Below are 18,956 nucleotides of genomic sequence, written 5' to 3'. Positions count from 1 at the left end.
GCTGCATCCTATATCCCAGAGTTTGGGCACACATGCATGCATACAGGCTTTATCTTCAAGGTTTCAAAAGGATTTACATGTTCATGGAGCCATGCTCATAGTTTTTGGCCTCTCCATCCAAGGTGTTTCTGATGACTCAAAGATTTTGGCTTCACTCATCCATTGACCAGGAAGTCTAGCTGTCTTCCACCACTTTGTTATCACCAACCAATCTAAAGATTGTAAGCACAGGACAAGTAAGTGACACACCACAAAAATGACAGAAAATTGACATATACCAACTCAGAAGATTGTCATGGAACCTCTCCACTTAGGTGAGTCCCATCTCCTCTAGCCTACTGCAAACCTATCCAACTCACAGCACTGACCTTAAGCTCAAACACTTGAATTCTCTACAAAAACTTTTAGAGTTTAGCACTGTCCTAGGTACATAGTAGAAACTCAAAAAATGTATTTTGGTTGAAATGTTCATTGATTAAACTTGTGTTCCATACAGTGGAAGAAATAATACAAGTGACAGTACCAACCAATTATATCCCTATGGCTAATTGTTGCCTTAAAATATATTCCTATTACTATATATGACTCCTAGGCTTTATTCTGCACTGATAAATAAAAAGGATGTGCCACTGGATTTTCAACAGAAATGTTAGCAGTAGCCTCACTATATTTGATTTCTCCCAAAACATGTCTCTACAAGATTCATCAGATCCATCAGGTTAAGATGGCCCCAGAGTAGAAGCAGGGCTCTACCTCTCCTCTCCACAGAACAAGGGAGACTTCCACGGTAGGGCACACCATGGAAGGTAGGCAAAGAAAGGATATTTCCATGCTAAAAGGGGGTGAAATTACTCCCACCAAGGGGCGAGCTCATAACCCCTTCCCCACTTTACCTACAGTGCCAGGGTCAGAGTGAGCACAGAACAAATTTCTAAGTTCTAGGAGGGATGCTGGCTGGGGTCAACACAGACTTATCCCTAAGAAAAATGAGACTTGGGACCCCCAGGCTGAGGAAACGTGGAGATGGGGCACAGAGCTTGGGCAGAGAGGGGTGGCTCACAGGAGATGCCACAGAGGCCAGAAAAATAGCCTCCAGGCAAAAACCTCTTCAGCTCTCAATACAGAGATTTTTCTACACTCCACATCTAGACCTCTGCAGGTCAATCTTTAAGTTCTCAGGGGCTGGACTTGCCCCTAAGAGCAGCAAGACTTGGGTCCCCAAGACCCAAGGAGGAACGAGAAGCTTGGGTGAAAAGACTGCGAAGGGCTGCCCACAGCAGACACTGCTGATGACTGGAAAATATCCTCAGGGCAAAAACATCTCAGGAGCCCAATACAAACATCTCCCACGTTCCTCACTTAGACTTCTGACCAGGAAGGAACAAGGCAATGACCACCAACTCCCAGCAACCCAATCCACAACCACCAAAAAACAAGAAGAAAACCTTAACCCTTGATAACTTTTATGCAGAAAAAATCCAGATTAAAGAGGAGACAGAAGAAGACAACAAACAAGTAAATACTCTACTTTCTACTCCTTTAGAAGAGAAGAAATCAAAGCATGCCCGATTTTATATTCTTGGACTCAAAGATCACTGCAGAAGGTGACTGTAGTCAGGAAATTAAAAGATGCTTGCTTCTTGAAAGAAAAACTATGCAAATCTGAACAACACACTAAAAAGAAGAGACGTTGCTTTGCTGACAATGGTCCATATAGACAAAACTATGTTTTTTTCCAGTAGCAGTATATGACTCTAAGAGTGAAACTATAATGAAAGCTGGGCACACTGAATCAACTCTTTTGAATTGTGGTACTGGAGAAAACTTTCAAAAGTCTCTTGAAAGGCAAGGAGATCAAGTCCGTTAACACTTAAAGAAATTAATTCAGTCTCTTCACTACAAGGTCAAATACTGACCATGATAAATACTTAAATACTTTTCCACATAATGAGAAGATAAAACTCACTGGAGACCCTAATGTTGGAAAAGGTTGAAGGTGAAAGGGAAAAGGGACAGCAGAGGTTGAGATGAATATATAGTATCACAGAAACAACAAACATGAATTTAAACAGACTTGGAGAGATAGTGGAGGATAGGAAGAGCTGGCATGTGTGATAGAGACATAAGAGAGAGAGATTTTTCAGGACTTGTGGACCAAGAGGCAAGAGAAGATTCCAATGGAATGTCCCCAGTTGGTGGCAGTTTGAGCTGACAGGTGGGAGGGGTTTTTGGACTTTGTCTCTGACTGGGAGACACACACTCTCTCTCCCTGGAGGTTTGAAGCTGACTGAAAGACTTTTGTGAGGCTGATTTGATTTTTTTTTTGTTTTCTCTGACTCTGAGCAGTTGAAGTTGACACTGAGAAGAGAAACTTAGCTTTTGGGGACTTGCTCTCTATTTTCTCTGGCTTTGAGCAGTAAAAGCTCACTGGGGAGAAGTTTTTGAGTTGGTGGTCCATAAGAGAGTTGAGCTGATCAGGAGAAACTTAGAGACTTTGAATTTTGTTTCTTTCTGGGTTAAGCTGAGAGAACTGGCTGATTTGTGAAGAAGAAAGATTTTGAACTGCTATTGTTCTCCATCTTTCTAACTGTCTAAGAGTCACATTTGTGACTCCCCAAACCCTCAATTTTACCTCATGTAGATTAGGGAAATCCCTCATCCCTCTTGATTCACTTTCCCATCCTGTTATCCCAATAAACCCCTTGACTGAGAAAGCATCTAGAGTATCTTTTTAGTTCATTCAGGAGGGAGGGAAGGAGCCAAAGACTTCAAGGAAGATTGGGGAGGTGAGGGAGGCAAGGGAGGGAGGGAGGGAGGAAGGAGGTTAGGAAATAGATTGATCCATCAACAATCAGGAGGGATCAGTAGGCAAACCCCAGAGTAAACCCCAGGGCAGTCCCTTATAAGCAGTGTCCCCTGTGTACCAGTATCCCTGTGTGGTGGCATCCCTGTACCTCAGCATTTCTCTGTTCTGCCTCCATTACCAATAAGCAACATCAGGTTCCCATAGGCAGCCCTCTCAAGACACAGCCAACCAGAGAACAACTCTCATTGTAAAGAAGCAGTTTCCCCTCAGTTTACCTTCTCCATTCAAGAAGTAAAAGTTTCTCTCAGTTTACATTCTTTTATTTCACATGTTATAATTTGTGGGTTCATAAAAAGTCAGACATGACTGAATGACTGAACAACAGCAGGATCTTTTACCACTTTTCATGAAAACAAGGTGATGGTGGCGTTTCCTATTGTCAGGTGATATGCTGTTGGATTTGCTTATCCTTTAGTGTACAGTTGTAAGATGAAGTTGAGGAGAAAGGAAACATCTATTGCTGTTCCAACCACTTTGAGCTTCTTTTTCTCCTGGTCAATTAAAGTCTTTCTGAGACACTCTACAACCAGAGAGCTATAGCCTCCCTTCTCTTCTCTCCACTACACTCTTTCAGAGGCAACCTCATTTGTACTGGACTTTTATTTACTTTCTCCCTGACACTCATTTCACTATCTCCAATTCCAGACCAGCATTCCTTTGAACTCACTTGTTGGCCATCTGACTTTCCATGTCTATTCTATCTACAGGCAATCTCATATTACTTGCTTTCATGCTTACTTTCCATTAATTCCCAACTTTAATCATGGCTGTACTATGGTCCTTGTTAGCTACTCTTCCTTCACTGTCTTGGAAACCTTGAATATCTGGATCCTGAGTCCATCTTCAAGAGTCACTGCTCTCTCCATTGTCAAGTAATGAGTCCTGGTGAAAAAAATGTGGATAGATGCTGATATCCACTATTGGAAACTGGGTTCGATACTTAATTGATTGTCTGTAATTATCTCAGTTCCCTATTGTGAAAGGAAGGCAAGTGAACCTTCCTTCATTGGGCCAGTGCACACAAGTTAGAGACTGAGGTGTAGAAAAGTAACTCTGTTTATTTAGAAATCATGGGTAAACTATGAGGACTGAAACACAAGGATGCCCTGACTCTAAGTCCTAAAACTCCATCCCTCAATATATGTCCATCTCCCAATGGATTCTTCTGGTCTTTAGGCTTCACGATTTCCTCCGTGGCTCTAGCTAATTTCCTCACCAAAACTTTTCTAAGCATGAACTCAAGAAGGCTGAGTATGGCCAAGAAGGAGAGTATGGCTCTGCAGTAAACCTCACAGCCTCTCCCCTCCTCCAGCAGGATCTCCAGGTAAAACTTCTCTTAGGCAATGTTGGTAAACAGCAGGTATAGCTAGATCGTCAATAAGATGTTCTCTCCAGGGAAACAGGAATCTCCAAATACAGTTAACAGTCATCTTCTCCCTCAAAAGGTTGGAGTGGGAAACCTCAGAAGAGAGCAGCAGTGACAGTTACTCACTCAAGCAGCTTCCTTCAGCTCCCTGTACATTCCAGGATCTCTTCCAGGATTCTTGGAATGAGCTCACGCCAGTAGCTCTGGAGACGATATCCACTGTTCTTAACTTTACCCTTATCAAAATTTATCTTTCTCTAATCCTATCCTTACACTGACCAAAACCAATGGCCTTTCCTTAATATTCCCTCTTCTTGATTTCCCTTCTGCTTGTGACCTTGCTGGCTAATTGCTGTTCTTGGGTGTGTTCTTCTCATCTGATTGTTCCTTCTTGCTCATCTTAATTAGTTCACCATCTTGTCATGTAATGCAAAGTAATTCTGGCTTAAGTTTTAGGATTTGTCTCTTTTCTTTCCTCTCCAAGGTAAAGAAAGTAGAGCCATAGGTCACAGGGCTTTAAAGCCCTTTTCTCTGCCCCTCACTGCCACAACTCCAGCCAGACCTACTTCTGTCCTAAGCTCTAGCCCTACCTCATGAGCTGTCCATGTACATAATTTCTATCTGATTTCCCTTAGACTAGAACATCTCTTTTCATCCTGCCTCATCAAAAGCATACTACTTCTTCCCAACCTCTCTACTCCTTTCGAGAGCACCAACATGAAGCTGAGCACCTTAGGGATATGCTTGATCTCTTCCCATCATTGTAAATACCTGATCAGTTGACAAAACTTGTCCTTTATTCCTTCACAAGTCTCTGGCATCCAAACACTTCCTTTTACTAATATAGCCCCCACCTTAGATCAGTTCTTCACAATGCTTCTCTGAAAGAACCTTTGATTAGCCTTTACCTGGAAAATAGTGGGTGCTTAATAAATGATAATTGATTGAACTTGTATTTCAGAAAGTGGAGGAAAGTTCAAGTACTACAACCAGTGAATCTCATTCTCCTGGTATTATTAGATTAAAATGAGTTCTGGTACTACATATTGCTGCTAGGCTTATTCTGTATTCATAAAAAACTTGTCCATTTCTATGGTCCCATTGCTTTCCCCTGGAAATGCCTTTGGCAGTCTCATTTCATCTAATTCTCCCAAAATACATCTCCAATGATTCACCAACCCTATCAGAGAGATATTCTATCAAGATCACTTCAATGGAAATTAATTCTTCAGGAAGACGCTCATTTCTGTCTTGGACAGCTCTCTCATTGGAATGTTCGAAAAGCTGAAAATCAGTTTGTGGAGGGGAAGGGGCAGGGAAATGGTACCTCTGAATCCACGTTTCTCCAGCTGGTGACAGACAGAATAGAACTGCTGACATTTAAAACACCTTAAGGGAGATGTCAGAAACTCTTGAGTGTCCTCGTTCTCAATACACTGAGCCATCGAGCTGCTCTGCTGCCCCCCATTTTTTCACTGTCTTTGAAAGTCCTGAGCATTATGTTCCTGATCCCCACCTTCTAGAGAAATGACTCTCTCTAAAGTACCCAATAATGTCCCCACATTAGGCATAAACGAATGGCTTTTTCTGAGGCTTCCTTCTTCTCGGCTTCCCTTCAGCTTTTGACACTACTAACCAGTTGGTCATACTCATAGGTATGCCAAATAAAATTGTTTTCACCAGGGACATCCTTGAGTCTTTGCTATCATCACACCTATATGATTAGTCAGCAACACTTGTCCTTCCCTCCTTCACAGTATCTCTGGAATCCAGACACCTCCCTTCACTTCGCCTTCATCTTAGATCAGGACATTACAGCACTTGTCTACAGGGGCTTTTGATTAGCCTTTCTGCTTCATTCTTAGACTCAGATCTCTCCTCCACTTTGCTGCAGAAAGAATTTTCCTAAAACATTTTCCTGACTACTTTTCCCCTTTAATCCATAAAATCCCAGGCCTCTTGTAATTATCTTGTAAATTCAAGTTTCTTCCTGTTCTGCGGTGATTTAAATAGATAGCTTTTGCCTGGCACTTTGCCCTCCTCATCAGCGGGTCCCTTCCTACTTTCCTAGTCTCGGTCCACTTTATTTCCCTGTCCATGTTCTATGGTTCTACCCATACTAGCTCACCTTGCTTCACTGCATGTCTATATTGCTTGCTTTTGTACTAACTGGCTGTTGACTTTGCTCAGAGTCCTTTCCTATCTCCTCCCATCCCCTCTGTCTATCTCTGGTTCATTTTGTTCTCAATTCTAATCCCATCTGTGGCCTTCCAAGGGTGATTTAGGCTCGTACTCTGAAGTGTTCTACCATCAACCTTACGTGTTCGTGGTAGGTTTTGTTTTCATGTCCTCACTGCTCTTAGAATTTAGAGCTTCCAGAGGAAAGGATTCTGCTGCCATTTAGTTGTAGCTGTGGCCCTGAGCACCATGGCTGTCACAGTGAAAATTCTTCAGAGGTAGCTTCTCCTTGGATTGATTTCGGAATAGTTGGTTGTTATATTCCCCAAAGTTTTGGCCTACCCACATCTCAGCTCCAATCAATTTCAGAAACCCAAGTGATTCTGTCATGTGAGTCTCAAAATTAAGAGAGGCTTCCACAAAAGAATCAGAGGGCAAAGGTGGCAAATAAAAGGGAAGGAAGACCATGTCGCCTGAAAGAGGGCTCCCATGAATCCTGAGTTGGGCACCAATCACAATAATGAAGTAGGCTTGACAACACTATAATAATTTCTAGTAAAAAACTAAATCCTCACAGAGCCTTATCTGGGACACAACAAATAGAGAGAAAACACCCTTAATGAGCTGGAAAAAATTGTCCTCAAAGAACAATGATGAGAATGTGATTTTGCCTTGGCAGTTTCTTTAATGGGAATTCAGTAATTCTGGAATGGGTCTGCCATACTTCCTTCTGAAAGAGTAAAAAAATCCCCATGCACATGGTTTCATATAAACTCATACAATCTCTCCTTGACATCTATCCAACTCTGTGAATCCTGAAACAATGGGCTACTACGGCAGCTACCATGGGGGCCAGAGCTATGGCTATGGTTCTGGTTCTGGATGTGGATGTGGCAGCTTCCATGGCTTAGGCTATGGAGCTGGTTGTGGTTGTGGCTATGGAGCCTGGGCTATGGTGGCTATGGCTATGGCTGCTGCCGCCCATCTTGCTGTGGAAAATATTCTTCCTATGGCTTCTACTGAAAAACCACTTGTCGCTGACTTGTCTTGGAATCTTTGCCTCTCCTTGCTTTGCACTAAGAACATAACAAACATTCCGTCTCTCTCTTCAACTGGGTAGCAGGGATCAGAGCAGTGAAGTGCAGGTACTAAGAAGCACCAGGACCCACCCTTCTGAGAAATGGCACAGAATCTCACCTTTCGTGAGGGAAATTCTTCCAACAACAACTCATTTCCAGCAAGTGCCTCACCCCCAATGCATCATGGTTGAGGTGTCTGTTATGACGTTCTAATAAACTTGATTCACTGGCATAGCAAACTGATTGTCACCTCTTCTCCTTGACCTTACTCTACTTTGGTTTTAGTATCACAACATAAAGAGATGGTTTTTATCTCAGCATATGCCTACATGTCCATGAAAAAGACTTATTCTCCAATTTATCCAATTATTTAAAAAAGCATATTCTTTTCTTGTTAAATATATTTCAAAAATTTTACTTTTGGAGTACATAAAATTTAGCATTTCCCTTAACCCTCATTGCCTAGCCTTTATCACCTCCTGCTTTGGACTCCAAGACAGAACGTAAGGGGGTTAAAAAAAAGTTAGTATTTCATAATGGCAAACCCCTAAAAGCAAGGAATCTCGTCTCTTTAAGCTGTAGCTCTTCTCCCAATTTCTGGGAACACAGACATGGGAGTTATCTTCAAGGGTTCTAGAGGATTCACACATTTGTGGTTAATGTAGAACCAAAGTGTCCCTAAAGACTGGCAGAATTGGGCTTAGCTTATCCCTTGTCAAGCTTTTTTTACTACCCCTTTGCTATCACCAAGTAATTTAAAGTTTAGGAGCACAGTACAAATGACTGACACGTCATAAGGAATCCAGAAAAGAGTCATATACCAAGTTTGAGGGATGTCACCGAACCTTGCCCTTGGGTAGGTGCCATCTCCTCCACTCAAGTGCACAACCTGCCCAACTCACAGCACCAACCTGCCCTCAAGCTAAGGCTGCCCCCATTGTAAAGGTCTCCTACAAATCACTCAAACACCTGATCTCTCTAATCAACTCAAACTCCCAGGGGAAGAGCGTCTACAAGGCTGCTCCACAACCTGCCTTGGATTTTTGTATTGCTTAACCCTGTAGGCCATTGTGGACCTCAAAATCGTGTCTTTCAGACAGGTTTTTGGGAAGAAAGCCTGAGTTTAGCCTTTTGCCTGGCACATAATAGATGCCAAATAAATGTTTGGTTATTGAATTTGTGTTTCAGGAAGTAGAGGAAACAGTACAAATGCTACTACTAAGGAGTCTTATTCTTCTTGCTGTTTGTTAGTTTAACATGAATTTCTTTTACTACATATTGTTCCTATGTACTGTTCTCCACTGACAAAAAGAATGTACATCTCTATAAATGCATTTGGCTTATTTTTTTTACAGAAATTCCCTCAGCAGATTAATTACATTAGATTCTTTCTAAAATATCTCTAAAGATTCACTTATCCTTGGTCCAGAGACATACTTTGGAGGTCACTTCAATGGAAATTAATCTCCCCATAAAATCACTTCTCTCTAGGACAACTCTCATTGAGCAAAGAATATTCATTCTCTTGAACAAAGTGGAAAATCAATTTATAAGCGGGTGACTAACTTCTCTGATTCCATATTCTCTCACCTGGGAATAAGCAGAATAGAACTAGTACCTATACTAAATGGTGTCCATTAGAACACCTTAAGGGAACAAGCACAACCCCTAAGTATTCTCTAAACCCAAGAACCCCAGTTCTTTCAAATGAGTCTCTTGGGATTCTACCAGATTCTAGACTCATTTGGATGCTTTGCCAAAAACACACCATGCACTGAGCAGATGGACCATCACCTCAATTTCCTGAGTTCTAGTCTCTTATGGCCTCTTCTTACAACCTCAGAGTCACAGTGGGATTTATGGTGGTCATATGAGGTCCTGATGAGATTCCTTATCCTTTAAGGTGAGCAGATTGGAAACTAAGAAGAGAGAGATATGACACCTGTTGCTGTCCCAAAATCCTTGAACTTTTTCTACTGGTCAATCAAAATCTTTCTGAGATGGTCCATAATCAAAGAGGTATAGCATGTCTTTTTTGTCCCTCTCCAACATATTATCTCAGTCAGTGACCTGTCAGCCTCAATAGGCTCAGTTCTCTTCTTCCCTGAAATTCACTAACCCATATCTAGTTCTAGCCCAGAATGTCCCTTGAATGGACTTTTTTCTTCTTTCCCTACTTAACAAGGAACATTCAGAATGGAAAATAAGAGTGTCAAGCATACCCAGGAAAACCACTTTGCCAGTGGTGTCAAAGGGAGTTCAAGAGAAAGGAAGATTAAGATGTGAATTTTAAAACTGCTCCACCCTACTCAGACTGTACTTTAGAAGATCTGATTTAGCTATTTCCTGATTAGTAAAAATGGAGATACTTGGTTTAACAGAATCAAGTCTTAGGAACTCTACATTTCTCCACCCCACTTAGTTTAACAAGGTCAGAAATGTCTGCACCATACTCAAAGATTTAATTATCTGAGAAGATGGCCTTCAACAGACATGTGCAGAAACAGCTGACAGACGCCTGGGTTGTCCTACGTCAAGCTAAGCTATCATTGGTACAGATGATACACAGGAAAGTGACATAAAACCATCTATATAAGGCACATCACTTCTTCTCTTCTCTCTCTTTCCCTGGAGAGACAACTCTGGCTGGTAGCATGCTAAGCTTTCCGACATCTTGGTGTGGTGGCAGCTATTTCTCTTGGTTTGTTGGTGAGTTTGCCCTTGAGATGATTCAGGTACAGGCATCTTGGCTGAGCCCTTTTGGAGTTCAGGCTGATTCCTTCCTCCTTACTTTACAAAACCTTACCTGCCTAGAGCCTCTGGTCTTCCTCCTGGCACTACCCAGGTGGGAGAAATCCTACACCCCTTCCTTCTTCTTTCCTCTTAATTTCTTTCCACTATATCAATTAAATCTCCTTAAATTTCCAGCTGACTTGGTTATATATTTTTTTATATTTGGGATATCCGTGGCGACAAAATAATTAACATAGTTTAGGTCACAATGCTAAAATTATCCTTTACAAAGAGGAGACCATTAGTTTAAGCCATGAAAACATCACTGGGAACTTGGAGAGGTTGTTATAGTGTGTATTATAGTTAGGGTCGAAAAATTGTATTGTAGGGTATGTATATGTGTATATAAATATATGCACACATGTAACATGTGTGTAAATATTGTATGTATGAGTGTATATGTGAGGTGTGCATGTATATAGTATGTGTATATGTGGTGTGTATATATCTAAAATTATGTATGTACTTAATATTTGATACTGATTCAGTTCTTTAGATAGGATAAACTGTGTAACAGTTTGAGTTTTGTGTAATAATAATGTTTTAATTTAAAACAAGATTTTTTTGAAGTTTCATCTACTGTTGAATGTGTTTTGCATATGTAAGTTTTGATGGATTAGTTTAATTTTCTTGTAAAAAACTTATGCAATGTTTCTTGTACTTTTTTCAAAATTTTCTAAGTTGTGTGTTTATACATTGTGATAGTTTTGATAGGATTCTTTTTTGTATTAGTTTATAAGAATAGTATTTTATGACTTTGTTGTTTTGCATGAAGTTTTGGTTTTGTATTTCTATTTTGATTTTTGCTTCTTTTGCTTTTGTATATGTTTGCTTTGTATTTTGAACTTTGTAACTTTTTGTGGTATATTTTTTTCTCTTTTCCTTTCCTTGGTTTGAATCATCTGAGTAAGTTAGTGTTAGATAGGATAAGATTAGTAAGTGTAGACTATTTATTATTTTGGGTAAGAATTTTAGTTTAGGTGGGATTTAAGTTTGTGCACAAATGTCAAAACATTGTTTTCAACATTATTTTGGCTTTGTGCAAAGGGGGGAACTGTTATAAGGAAAAGTTAAGTTAAGAAGGAAAGTGTGTAAGTTTGCAAAGGGGAGTGGCATTAGATCAGCAAGAAGATTCTGGAACTTTGAAAGAATGGTTGAACTGGTACTGAGGCTGTTAGCTGTCTCTCTCTGGACATATCTAGAGGTGGTGGTTGCATTTCCTTCATGGCTAAAGTTCCTGTCCTGCTTGCTATCTTGATTGCTGTATTTCATCAAAGCTGAATCTGGTGATCCTGACCAATCATTTGCAGTGATTGTGAGACCAGGCCTGGGTCCTTTTTGGATCTAGGATCTTCCCTGGGCCCTATCAGGCTTACCCAGACCTTTTCCTTAAAACCAGTTAAGGGGGGTGGGGTTAGTTTTAGATTATCAAGAATAGGGACTGGCATTTTAGGCAGTGAGGAGAGGATTAGAGTAGGAAAATGACTGAAGAATCTCTGTGAAGAGACATTAGATCCTGGGGTATTAGTTAGAAAATTAGCTTTAGGTTATTCCATACCCTTCTACCTTATTCTTTTTTTTATTAAACCTACTTTTCTATTTCACTGAGTGATCTGTTTGTATAGTTTCAGACCAGGCTCTGCCTGACCGGGTTTTCTTGGCCTTCCCAAACCACAGATAATCTTCTGATACTGACCCAACAAAATTCATCCCTACATATCCCCAAACTTCCCTGACTTTTACATTCCCAGATATCCAGGGCATTCAAAAAAAACTGAAAGAAGAGAAGCCAGATACTCTGAGTCAGCATTCATGGACTTTTAAAATGTGGTAGTACTGGGAAGTGTTAACAATATGAGGCTGACTAGGATCCTGTATTCAGGGCATAGGTAGACAGTCAACTGAACAAGTGAGTTCAGGGTAGATTCAGGGCTGGAAATGGAGATGGATTAGTGAATACCAGAGAGAAGGGAACTGAACCTATTAGAGCTGCGGATGTTATAGACTGAGAGAAAATAGTGGAGAGAAGAGAAGGCAGGGTGTGTAGCTCTTTAATTGTGGAGCAATGACAGTTTATAATGTGGCACTAGATCTCAGATGAAATGTACATCTGAATGTGGACATATGATTGTGAGCAGCAGAGAGAAGGTCTCTGAATTCCTAGAAGCTAAAGAACCCCTCTTCTCTCACCCCTGGAGAAAGCATAGAGGAGAAGAAAGGAAAGAGACAGAACTTGGACCTCAGCCAGAATTAGTATGCATGACATGGCATGATGAGGCTTGTTGCAGGTGCCCTGTATTTTTATATTCTCTTTGGCTCTAGACCTTCATAGCTACACAAGGACAAAGACTCTGTTTACATTTCTTTATATTCCCAACCCTGAACACACTGGCTAGCCCAGTGCAAATGCTGGGGAGCTGATTGATGCTTGGGTTAATTTTTGAATGGTTGGTTGATTTAATTACTCCATACATTTTTATCACACCACTATCTTAAATCTAATCTGAAACTTGGTGATTCTTCCATTAGAGTCTCAAGAAGCACTTATTGAAACGGATGGAATTCAATTGCCTACCCAAAGAATGAGAAGCCCAGACCGATAAGCATAATGGAAGGGGGACAATGGTACATGGCAGCGGTCTGTCATGAAGTATGGGTTGAGCACCAGCCACATTAACCCCAGGGAGTTTGGCAACATGATCATCTTTTCTAATTGCAAAAATGAGAACTTGGCAAAGCCTTCTCTGAAAAACAGCAAAGCAAGAGAAAACAGCCTTAATGAGCTGGGAAGATTGGTCTCACGGGGGAAAAAATGATAACAATGTGATTTTGCCCTGGAAAATTCACTAATGTGAATTGTGCAGTTCAGGAATAGATCTGTCACACCTCCTCCTAGAGTGGTATAAAAGTCCCCACACAGACGGTGTCATACTCACTCATACAATCTACCTTTGACATCCATCCAACTCCCTGAATCCTGACACCATGAGCTACTACGGCAGCTACTATGGAGGCCTGGGCTATGGCTATGGCTCTGGTTATGGGTGTGGATGTGGATGTGGAAGATTCTGTGGCCTAGGCTATGGCTGCGGCTATCGCAGTTATGGGTACGGTGGTTATGGCCATGGCTGCTGCCGCCCATTTTGCTGTGAAACATATTCTTCCTATGGCTTCTACTGAAAAACTACTCGCCTCTCCCTGATAATCAATAAAAAAAAAAGGGACATCACATTCCATCTGTCTGTTCTGCTGGTTAGCATGGAAGAGCTACCACAGAGATTCTTGGAATAAATGTGATGCACTCAGAGCAGGGAAGCAGCAGATACTGAGAAGCACCAGGACCCATCTTTCTGGAAAATGACGCAGAATCTCACCTTTCATGAGGCAGATTCTCCCAACAACAACTCATTTCCAGCAAGTTTTTCAGCCCTGGTAGAACATGGCTGAAGTATCTGTTACCACGTTCTAATAAACTTGTTTCACTGGCATAGCAAAACTGTTTTCACCTCTCTTCCTTTACCTCAATGTACTTTGGTTCAAGCCTCACCCTGCAAAGAGATTTTCAATCCTTACTTACTCTTTCATGTCATCGGAGGTTTATTCTCCAACTTTTGCAATGAAGAATACTGCTCTAGATTTCTGTTGAAAAAATCATTTTATTTCCTTGTTAAATATCATTCCATAATTTAACTTTGTATTAATTAAATGTCAGTATTCATAATGACCAGCTGCCAAGACATGTGTCCCTATAAGCTGCAGCCCGGCTCTGTTTCTGAGTACACCTAGAGATGGGTTTAACTTCCAGGTTTCTCAAAGACTCATCTCGTCATGTTTCGTGACCTCCAGGTCCAAGGCATACCTGATGGTTGTCAGAATTTGACTTAGCCTATTCCTTCTTTGGAGAGGGAAATGGCAAGCCACTCAAGGACATTTGCCAAAAATTGCCCAGAGGAGGTCGTGAAGAATTGGACAAAACTGAAACAATTGAACAACAAAAATAACTTGTCTGTCTATCTTCCACCCATTACTTATCACCTTGAAATTGAAGTTTTGTAGTATAACAGAATTAAGTGACACATCACAAAGAATACAAAAATATGCCAAGTTGGAAGGTTGTCATGGAGCTCCGCCCTTCAGGTAAGTGTCATGTTCTCCTACCACCTGCACTATCTGCTCAACTTACAACATTGACTAGAGGCTGAGGCTAGTCCATCCACATGAAAGTGGAATCATTGGGGGGTTTTGGTTTGTTTTAAAATTTTATTTAATTTTATTAATACTTTTGTGGAAGGAAACTCAAACAGAAAAAAATTAAGAGTGAAAATGAAAAGCGCTTGCTTTTGTCTGGATTCAGATTCGTTTTCTGGAAGCAAATGGCATTTTTTATCATGAATCTTATCATGAGACTGTTTGGGAACATTGTATAGCTGAGAATAGTTAGGTTATTCACAGTTGTTCACTATAAAGTATTTCTGTCACCGTGTCCAATATTCTCCTGATTCTACTTACTTCACTGTGCTTCAGTTCATGTAAGGCTTTCAGGGTTTTTCTGATATCCTCTTCTTTGTCATTTACTACAGCATGATAGTATTCTATTCCAATGATATCTTATAACTTAGTCATTCCCCAATTGATGGGTATCTTCTCACTTTCCAATTTTGTACACCCTGTTATGGTGGAATTGTTAAGGGGAAGAAACAAGGGGGAAACCATCTAAATATTTTTAAGTTTATTGATGGGAAGGTTGAGAGGTAGAAGGGTAAAAGGATGAGGGAAGGTTCTTGATCTTAACCCCAAAACTAATTCCCTTAAAAGTGTCTTAATGGCTAACTTACCTAGGCTAAATAAATTTAATCCCACCCCAAACAGAATCTTACAAAATAGAGTCCAGTATATGAGCCAAAATGGCAGAAGAAAAATGTCCAAAGTAGATCCAGCAGAGAAGAAGTTCTTCTTTGGTCTTCTGTCCAGCTGCCAGCAGCCACTCCAAGCAGGTTTTCTCTCACTCAAGCTGGTTTCATCCAAAGGACCAGAAACCTTGTAGAAAGATGGAAAATCTCCACTCTCTTCCAAAAGCTTCCTCCAGGAGAGTGCTTTACAGTTGGGACCTTAGAATCTTGACTCAGGCTCCCATGTGACCTTCCATCACATGTCCCTGTCAATCAAATGAAGTTCATTTTGCAAAATCCTTTGGCAATCTTCCTTTGCTTACTACACTCCACAGAATATTTTTGTACATATAAGTTGTTCTCCTTTTTATTTTTTATCTCTCTGTAATATAAACCAAATAATGGTATTGCTGGACCAAAGGGCATATACTATTTTATAGCCCTTTTGGCATAGGTCCAAATTGCTCTCCAGAATGATTGAAACAATTCATAATTCCATTATATATTTGACTTATTTCTCTCTGTATTTGCAAAATGAGGTCAACTTGTTAAAAATGTCAAAAAGTTTACTATGTATTACTTCTCCATCCTATTTCCTTCTGTTTACTTTCTGACCCCATCTCCCTCAAATTGCCCTCTTTTCTATCAGTCCAACATCACTTCTCTCTCAACCTCTTCCCTTCCTATTTCCCTGTACAGTAAAATAGATTTCTGATTATGTATGTTCTTCCCTTATTGACCCAATTCCAATGAGTGAGGTTCATGTGCTTCCCTCTCCACTTCCCCCATCTTCCCCTCCCCTGTAAAAAGCTATTTCATACCTCTTTTATGAGTTATAATTACTTCCTTCTATTTTTCCCTTGCACCTCCTCCCAATGCATTTCTCTTTCTCATGCCTTAATTTTTTTATATCTTCCCATCATATTCAACTCATACCCTTGCCCTCTGTCTATGTATATTCCTAACCACTAATAATGATAAAGTTCTCAGGTATTACAAGGACCATCTCCCATGTAGGGATATAAACAGTTTAACTTTTTCAAATGTCTTTTAATTTCTCTTTCTAGTTTACCTTTTTATGTTTCTCTGAAGTCTTATATTTGAGAGGCATATTTTTTCATTCGGCTCTCTTCATCAGGAATATTTGAAAGTTCTCTATTTCATTGAATACCCATCTCCCTCCTAAAAGATTATGCTCAGTTTTTCTGGATAAATGATTCTTAGTAGAAGTCCTAACTCCTTTGCCCTTTGAAATATCATATTCCAGTCCTCTGAACCTTTAATGTAGAAGTGCTAAATATTGTGTTATTCTGACCATGGCCCACCAATATCTGAGTTGTTTACTTTTTTGGTTTCTTACAGTATTTTTCACTTGACCTAAGAGTTTTGGAATTTGGCTATAATATTCCTGGGAGTTATCTTTTGAGATTTCTTTCAGTAGATGATTGGTGTATTCTTATTGCTATTTTACCCTCAGGTTGTAGACTATCAGGGCAGTTTCCTTTGATAATTTCTTAAATGATGATGTCTAAATTCTTTCTTGATCATGGCTTTTAGATAATCTAACAATTCTGAGATTTATCTCCCCTGGATTTATTTTCCAGGTCAATTCTTTCTCCATTGAGATATTTTATATTATCTTCTATTTTTTTCATTCTTTTAACTTTGTTTTATTGTTTCTTAATGTCTCATGGAATCATTAGCTTCCACTTGCCCAATTCCAATTTTTAAGGCATGATTTAATTGAGTGAGCTTTTGTACCTTCTTTTCCATTTGTCCAATTCTACTTTTTAAAGACTTCTTTTCCTCAATGAAGTTTTGTACTTCTTTTCCCATATGGCTAATTCTGCCTTTTAAGAAGTTCTCTTCAGTGCATTTTTGTATATTGTTTTCCACTTGGTTTTCAGTCTACATTTTAAGTAGCTTTATTCTTCAGAAGATTTAAAGAATTTCTTTTACCAATTGTCCTATTCTGATTTGTTTTTTTTTAACCTTTACCTTCTGCCTTGGAATCCAATACTGGTAAGGACTAGGCAATGGGGATTATGTGACTTGCTTAGGGTCACACAGCTGGGACATGTCTGAGGCCAGATTTGAACCTAGGACTTTCAATCTCTAGGTATGGCTCTCAATCCACTGAGCTACCCAACTACCCCCATTCTGTTTTTTAAGATATTAATTTCTTCAATATTTTTGTGCCTCCTTTACCAAACTGTTTTGATGATTTTCTTGTATCATTTCCAGTTCTTTTCCCAAATTTTCTTCTACATCTCTTATTTGATTTTTTAAAATTCTTTTTTTACTTCCTTCATTAATTCTTTTTGGGTTTGAGAGCAACTGTTTTTCTTGAAAGCTTTGGATGAAGTAGTATTGACTTTATTGTCTTCTTCTGAGTTTGTGTTTTGTCTTCTTCTGAGTTTGTGTTTTGTCTTACCTATAATCGAAATAATTTTTTAGATTGAATTCCTTTTTTTTGTTGTTTGATCATTTTCTAGCCTTTTTATTTTCCTTTAACTTAAAAAAAAGGTTACAGCTAGGTTTTATGTTCCCAGGATGAAAAGAACACAGTTCAAAGCTTCAGGTTCTTTATGTAGCTGCTTTCAGAGCTGGCTCAGGGAAAAATCTATTCAGACTTTTCAAAGTAGTAATATGTAAGAATAAGCATGTTTAATAATCTCCTGGCCTATGCTCTGGTCTGTGAGTATCCACAAGCACTCATTTCTGTCTTAGAACTGTAACTAGGATCCCCTGCTCCCCTATGGCTTTATGCTAGTACTCCTTCTCACCCTGAGATGCCACTCAAGGACTATTACTTGGATCTGTGTATGGACAATTCAACAAGACTTTTACCCAGAGCCAGTAAAAGTACCCCTGTAATCTCCTTTTAAGCAGTTATCTAACCTCTCCCTACCCTTAAGCAGAGCTTAGCCCTCTGCCTGACTTGATAAATGTTTATTGATTGAACTTGTGTTTCAGACTGGAGGAAAGAGTAAAATATTCATTTAAAATGGATTTCAATCCCTATGTATCACTTCTAGAAATTAGTCTCCATTTATTATTCTCCAAAAGCCTATCTTTTTCAATGGATCCATTAACTTTTTTAAACAGAAATGCTACCTCCCCCCAGGAGACTCAGTACATATGATTCCTTCCAAAACATATATCCAAATGATTCAGCAATCCTTTATTGGGAAACATTCTATGGAGGACACTTCAATGGAAATGAATCCTTCAGGAAGATCATTTATTTCTTGGATAGCTCTCACTGGGCAAAAAATATTTAATACTCTTTAGTAAAATAAAAAATCAGTTCATGGGGAAAATGGCATCTCTGGAACCACATTCTCACTACTGGGGACAAATAGATCTGTACTTATACTACCTCTTGCCATTACAACACCTTAAAAGAACTAGCACAACTCCCTGAATATCATCTAATTCTAAGAGTCCCAGTACCTGGCTTCTCTTCTTTCTTTATCTTTGAACGTTCTGGATATCTGGTTCCTGACCCCCTCAGCTTCAAGAGAAATCCTCTCTTCAAAGTATCCAGTGATGTCCTCATGGCCCAAACTAAGGACCCCTTCTGAGTCTTTGCTCTTCTTAACTTTCCTTGATCTTCTGACATAGCTTATAGACTGGTGCTCCTGGATGTGCTTGACACTGCACTTTCAGTCTAATTGTTTCTTCCTGGTGAACTTAGCTAACCCACTCCCATGTCATCACAAATGCACTATCTCTGACTGAGCCACAATCTTCTGTCTCTTTTCTTTCCTTTCTACTAAGCT

Source organism: Monodelphis domestica, chromosome 4, assembly GCF_027887165.1.
Source record: "Monodelphis domestica isolate mMonDom1 chromosome 4, mMonDom1.pri, whole genome shotgun sequence".
Taxonomy (NCBI): domain Eukaryota; kingdom Metazoa; phylum Chordata; class Mammalia; order Didelphimorphia; family Didelphidae; genus Monodelphis; species Monodelphis domestica.
The sequence above is the reverse complement of the archived record's forward strand: the minus strand, read 5'-3'. Positions refer to the sequence as shown.